The following is a 7,293-nucleotide window of genomic DNA, read 5'->3' on the forward strand; positions in this document are numbered from 1 at the left end:
AGGTCAGCACAACTGCAGGGAAAGTTGAAGCGAAGCTTCTATGACTTCAGACAAAACTATGAAGTATTAAATGTTGAGTGAGGATTTGACTTGATCAGCTCAGATTAAGGATGAGGAAAGTTATTCCAGGCACAGAGGTCAGAAAACCCAGAGAACTGGGTGGAAACTGGTTGGGATTGGCTTGATAGCCGGGTGCAGAAAGGGTACCAGGTTAGAGTGGGTGTTTCAGACAAGGCAGACACTAGGCCATCATGAAAAGAGCCCAAGGTCCTAATTAAAGAGGGGTGAGCTTGACAGGGCCACAGAGCAGTCACAGAGGCTGTTAGACAAATGAGCCTGAGTCTAGTTGGGATTTAGGGAAGTGAATGGAAAGATGGTAAAGAAGCAAGACTGAACAGAGAGAGGATGAAAAAGCTGCAGAACTCCACAGAAAAGACAATTTAAAAACCAAAAGTCTAGAGGTTGTAGCTATCAGGAAAGTGGTGACACTGTCACAAGCCTTCAAGACACAGGCAAGGCCATATTTTGGTTGGAGTGAGCTTACCAATGCTAGAGTCACAACCACTGCCCTGGTTGTTCCTGGGCATTATAAAACCAAAAGAACCAGGAAGGAAAGTCAGCCTTTTGTGAGAAGAACTCTGTCCTACAATGTGAAAATGGTGGGAAGGAGGAAGGGTGGGTACTTACGGGAGTATGACTGACTACGGGGGAAAGTTTCTTATGGAATTTTTTCTGTCTGCTTCTTTGTGGATGGAATCCAATATTTGAAGGGAACTAAAAAAATCACCAGGTGAGAATGGATGTTTCAGGCCCTGCCAGTGGCAGATGATAGATGGGAAGACAGACAATAGAGGTTGTCATGCCCTTAGGTGTACTGTCCATACACAGACACATAATTAAAATGACATTAAGGTATTTTCTCAAAATTAGGCTAGGAAGACTCACAAATCTATGTCATCACTGCAGTGGTTGGGCATCGCAAGAATAGGCCTGCTATAAAACCATGTTCAGCCTCCTTCTGATTACACATGTTCTTTCCTACCTTTTTCCGTGACGTGATTCAGCATGAAGGCCCTTGGCAGGGGCCGACCCCTCAACAGGAATTTCCCATTTCCAGAAGTATGAGAAATATTTACTTATAGTGTCTAGTCCCTCATACTCTGAACAACACAAGACAAAGATAATACTTTTTTTTTCAGTACTTAATAATACTATGGCCTGTTTGTACCGGTGTTTAGGTAGACCTCTTCCTGATGAAAAATATGTTGGCAACATCCACATTTGGGCAGCAGTGAATTGAGCTGCTGTAATTGTCTAGGTCCACGCTTTCACGTTCTTGAGTATAACATGAAGCCATGGGAGTGGGTCACAGGACAAGAACATAGATACTGCAACCTGCCTCTCAAAGTTGCAATTGGATAGGGGTTTGAGATTTTTTTTAAAGCGTGTTGTGTGTGTGTGTGTGTGTGTGTGTGTGTCTGTCTGTCTGTCTGTCTGTCTGTGTCTGTCCGTCTTTGTGTGTCTGATATATGGATATCTAGTTGCAATTAAATCTCAATTAGGTCTTAACTTAGTGTCAGTCTGGGTTCTCTTAATATCTGCCCAGAAGTTTTGGTACCCTAGAAAGCCACATTACACATTACAGCCTTCAGGGAGGCTGGTAAGTCACAATCGTGGCAACTAGAGAAGGCAGTGGATACAGTTGTTATAAGGTTCAGAAAGGCAAGTGGATCCCATTCCGCTAAAGTCAGCAGTGCCTTTACTCTGACATGATCACACAATGCAGATCAAATGTCACAGAGTCATTTCGTAGAAACCATTTTTTTTCTTTTGCTAGTAAATGACTGTTAGCATGAGATATTGCTGTGTCTCATATCTGTTGTAGGACCCAGTTTACCCATGAGGCAAACAAAGAAATAATGGCAAAAATATTCCCAGCAGGAACCCCATAATAATGCTTATTCTTTTAAAATATGTTTAAACCATGGCAGTTCCCAGTGAAACACAAAACACAAAGGCTGAAAGATGAATGCCTAGTAAGGCATTTAATGTTATTAAATGTGGATTTTCTCAAGAAATCAACTCATTCCTCAAAGATTGACTCACCTGTCAATCACCTGCTTAAAAAGAAATTCGATGATCTGGAGAGATGGCTCAGTGTTTGAGAGCACTGACTGCTCTTCCAGAGGACCTGAGTTTAAGTCCCAGCAACCACATGGTGGCTCACAACCATCTGTAATGGGATCTGATGCTCTCCTCTGGTGTGTCTGAAGACAGCTATAGTGTACTCATACAAATAAAAATCTTTTTAAAAGAGATATTCTATGTTCTATATTCTATAGTTTATATCCCATATTCCATATATTCTATATTCTATATATCCTACATTTTCTATATTCCTTATTCTACATTGTGCAATTCTACATTGCACATTATATATTATTCATTATACATTATATAGTATATAGTATGTAATGTATAATTCTATATTCTCTATCCTACATTCTACATTCTATATACTCTATATTCTATATTCTTCTATAGTCTATATTCTTTCTTCTATATTCTATACCTATATTCTATAGCTCTTCATTTCCAAAATAAGTGTCTTCTTCACACACATTTTGGTACTTTTCTTCTAAGGACAGGCTTTGTAGGAAGACTTATTTCCAGATGTAAAAGAAATGATGGTTTAGAAAGCCACCAATGCCAAGTGAGTACCAGGGATTAAACCCCGTTTCCTCCCACCAGCTGTGAGTTATGGTAGAGTGCAAAGTTCGCAAGGAAAAGAAGAAACCAGCAATAGGAGAGGCAAAGACAGTAAGCCAGGTAGACACTGCCCTCAGATGTGTATGTGGTTGGGAGGCTCTCCTGGGCCACTGAGAATGTAGCATCCCTGGGTGTCATTCCCAAGACCATTCCTTGGGCCTCACAGCAGGGAGAGCTGTCCTTATCCTTTTTCTCTGAAGAAAGCAGAAAGCTGCTGTGCACACGGTCTGGGGTTTTGCTTTCCCTGGAACTGCACGCCAGAGATCCAGGAAGCAGGTGAGCAGCCGATGGGTTTCCAGGTCTCAGAGCAGCTCCTTGTAAGTTGTTTCAAATCTGCATTTACAGACTTCGTGGCCATAAGTCCCATTCTATGGTTGTGGAAATAAGTGTAGCGGGATGGGAAGGGTGTTTAAGTAACCAGAAAACCAGTACATTTAGTGGCCTAATATTTAAGAAAAAAAGTAGTTCTTATAAAAACAATGGTTGACACCTTGAGTAGCCCACCTCTAGTTAGCACGTCCATCTGAAAATGAGTCATTCCTTCAAAAATTTTGCTTAACAATACTACATGTGTTTATACATCTTTCAAAGAATCTTTAAGGTAGGTACTCAGAAGAGTTTATTATATTATTTTATTGAAAATAAAGTTTTTACAATACATTCTGATTATTATTTACTCTCGACACCTCCTCCCAGATCCTCCACACTCCTGGCCCTTGTAACTCCGCCCTTCTTCCTCTTTCTTTTCAGAAAACAAACAGAAAAGTAGAAAATACAGGCAAGGATAAAACAACGAACAAACAAACAAACAAAAGAAACATAAAGAGCACAAGAAATTCATATGTGCCCACACACACATACACACACCTTCAAATGGACAAACATGTACACACACATGCATGCACACAGACACACACAGTCATAGACACACATGTATGCACACATATATACACATTCATACATGCACACATGCATATTCACATACATGTGCACATATGCATACAAACATATACACAAACACATACACATAAACACATATAAATACACTCACACATACACACAAACACACGTGGACACAAACCCCATAAAAACACAAAATGAGAAGCCATAATATACACATAAAAGATCAGTAAGGTAAACATTGTCCCCCCCACCCCCAAAATCAACATGAGACTAAAAATACCTTCAAAAGTAGCTTTTGGTAAACAGAATCATAAGATAACATTGTCTTTTCTAGAATAATTGCAAGAAAGTGTTACAAACGTGTAAATTAAAGTTTACTAAACTTTCGTCACAGTGACAACGAAGTCATTAGTAATTCTAAAGCAGGGTTCTTCTCTCACCACAGAGCCTGTTAGGGGATGTGAACATTGCTGTGGCTTTCATTATTCTAAATAATTCACAATTCGCTGGGAAGGAGAATTTTCCCTCAAGAGCTCTTTTCTCTGTCATTTGCTCTGAGGGTCGAATGTCCGTGTTAATTAAGCAGAAGCTCTTGTAGCTCCAAATGCTTGCTGGCTCACTTGCTTCCCCTCCTCAGTTACAGTTCTCCTCATTTCCCAAAGCACAGTGTATGTGGATGGGTCACATGTGCCTGGATTCACAAATAAAAGACAGGTTCTCCCTCCCTCCCCCCTCCTCCCTCCTCCTCCCTCCCTCCCTCCCTCCCTCCCTCTCTCCTTCCCTTCCCCTTCCTTCCTTCCTTCCTTCCTTCCTTCCTTCCTTCCTTCCTTCCATGTCTTTTCTTCACAGACAACTCTAGCCATAACAAGGGCAGAGTCCGAGAAACCCTGACTCTTTCAAACAAGTGCTGCGCACTGTTCAAGTCAGCGCAATGGTCCTCTAGAGCCCTGCACGCTCAGCAGGGGAGAGTAAAGCAATACCAGGGCCCAAAGGAGGTCGGTGCCTTCCCTCTTCTACTCTGAACGTCAGTCCTAAGGGCACTCAGGGTGCAGGTGGCGTCTTCTGCACCCTCAGTCAGTAAGCGAACTTTAACGTCATGTGAACACCGCAGACTTGTTCGTTTCAGTCATCAAACTGAGTGTGTGAGTGTGTATACAAGTGTGTGTGTGTGTGTGTGTGTGACTGAATGTGTATGTGTGTGTATTTAAGAGGATGCTTACCGGAATGTGAGTGTGTGGCGAGTGAGTGAGGTATACGATTGTGCTGGTTTTTACCTGGGGAACTTCTCTGCCAACCCCTGCCTGCTTACTCTGATGATATTCATGCTAAAGTAGAGTCAAGGAGAAAACAAGCCAGAGCTGATGCTCCTGGTTCCAAATAGGCCTGGAAACCTTTGCAACATTTAATGGTCAACACTTAAACCTGACAAAATGGATTTCCTTAAATTACAGCATGATCTCCTGGGAGGAATCAATAAGCTAAAATCTCTTATGAGAAATGGATTCCTGAAAATCCCGCGTTAAAACCCACAGCTTTTGATCACACGGCTTTTGATCTTTCCTTGCTTGCCAGACGACGCGGTTCTTTGAATCTTTTTATAACAAATGAGAGGAAACATACAAATCCAAGAGTCAAAAATATGCCCAGATTTCATAGACCTTTAACTCCCATCACATACAAAGCACCAATTACGGTTAGATAGCTATCTTAGGATTTCTCTTGCCGTGAGGAGACACCGTGACCAAGGCAATTCCTAAAAAGGAAAATATTTAATTGGGGCTGTTTCACAGTTTTAGAGGTTTAGTCCATTTTCATCATGGCAGGAAGCATGGAGTTGTGTAGACAGACGTGGGGCTGGAGAAAGAGCTGAGAGTTTTACATCTTGATCTGAAGGCAGCAGAAAATGGCAGCGGTGAGCCACTAGGCCTGGCTTGATCTCCTGAGACCACGCAACCCAGATCAGTGATATACTTCCTCCAAGAAGGCCACACCCACCCCAACAAGGCCACACCCACTACAACAAGGCCACACCCACTACAACAAGGCCACGCCTCTAACTACTGCCACTCCCTATGAGCCTACGGGGATCATTTTTATTCAAACCTCCCTTGCCCAGCTCTCAGTCTTTCAAAGAAGGGGTCAGACAATGTCCAAATAGATGCTCTGCCTGACCTGATGGTACTGGAGGCTGATGGTGGTGAAGGTGTGTCTGTTACCATGCTAAGTACACTGCAGTTCTAAAGGAAGTCCCCCGCACGACCACCACCATGGTTATCCCATGCATAGTAAAGCTTTGGGTCTATGGCTGTACGTGAACTATACTCAGCTCTCCAGGATCAGTCCCATAACTCTTTACTGAATAAAAGAGTTTGTGGAGGTAATTATCCCTAAAGAAAAGAATAAATGCACCAGGGACTTCAGGGTAAGCAAGCCCTCGGAGCCCCTAAACAAATACAAGGAAGCTTCAGGTCTAAGCCAAGCACGGTTGGTACAGTCCTTGACCCACGGGAGGCAGAAAGAGGAAGTGTTGCAAGGTAAGAGGCAGCCTGCGCCGTACTGTGAAAGCCAGGATCAAACAAAACCAACTGAAATAAAAACCCTTCAGGGAGGGCTTTCAACTGTGTGCCACCCTCTTGAGGTCACTTTTAGAACAAATGACAGACATTTTGCAGTTGAGTAGCAGACCTTATACCAGGAAACTTTTCATAAGACTTATCGATATTCCCTTCTGCTACAGAAGGTTTAAGACAAGAGACTAGGCAATATGGCACTCAAATGTTCTGAATGTTCCAGATTCAGGATGACCTTTATTGTCTTGGTTCAGTTTTGTACATAGAACTTCTAAGATTTTCACTCTGTCCTCTTTGTAGTCTAGAGTTTCTGACACTGGAATGGCCTTTCTTCCAAACACCTTGCTCAAGTCTCTTCACCCATCACTGTGTCCCCCTCCCTGTCCACACGTCTGCCTTATTTCCTGGCATTCTCACATCCCATGTGACCTTTGCTTTCACCACACTGCCATGTCCTTAGTGTCTAAAATTATTGAAAAGCTTCATTTACCTGTGTATACGGTCTACCTTACCATTTTGTGGATAGCTTGTGATTTGATATCCTTGTCTTAGGATAACTTTTGGAGCTATAGGACAAAAACCAGCAATAATCCATCCTGCACAAAACGACTTCTGGAACTTGGAATGCAGCTCGGTGGTAGAGCCCTTGGTATGAATGAGCGAGACCCTGTCTTCCCTCTGAGTGCCGCAAACAAACAAAAGCCGGGCCCTTCATGTCAAGCGTTTATGTTAGTGTCATAGTTAAGCAGTGCTCAATTCAAAGGTTGTGACCCCTTTGGGGGTTGAATGAGGGTTGCCTAAGATTATTGGAAAACAGACATTTGCATTATGATTCACAACAGTCTTAAAATTACAATTATGAAGTAGTAGCAACAGAAATAGTTTTATGGTCGCAGTTCACCACAGCACAAGGAAGTATATTAAAGGGCCACAGCCTTCGAAAGGTTAACAACCACTGGTCTAGGATATGCCTTCATCTCAAACGGTTGGATTTAACCTCACTAGCAAAGTTCCTTTTGTTAAGCCAAGTCTTCAATGGTACTTTACCCCA

The sequence above is a fragment of the Rattus rattus genome, chromosome 2 (assembly GCF_011064425.1).
Source record: "Rattus rattus isolate New Zealand chromosome 2, Rrattus_CSIRO_v1, whole genome shotgun sequence".
In the NCBI taxonomy this organism is placed as follows: Eukaryota; Metazoa; Chordata; class Mammalia; order Rodentia; family Muridae; genus Rattus; species Rattus rattus.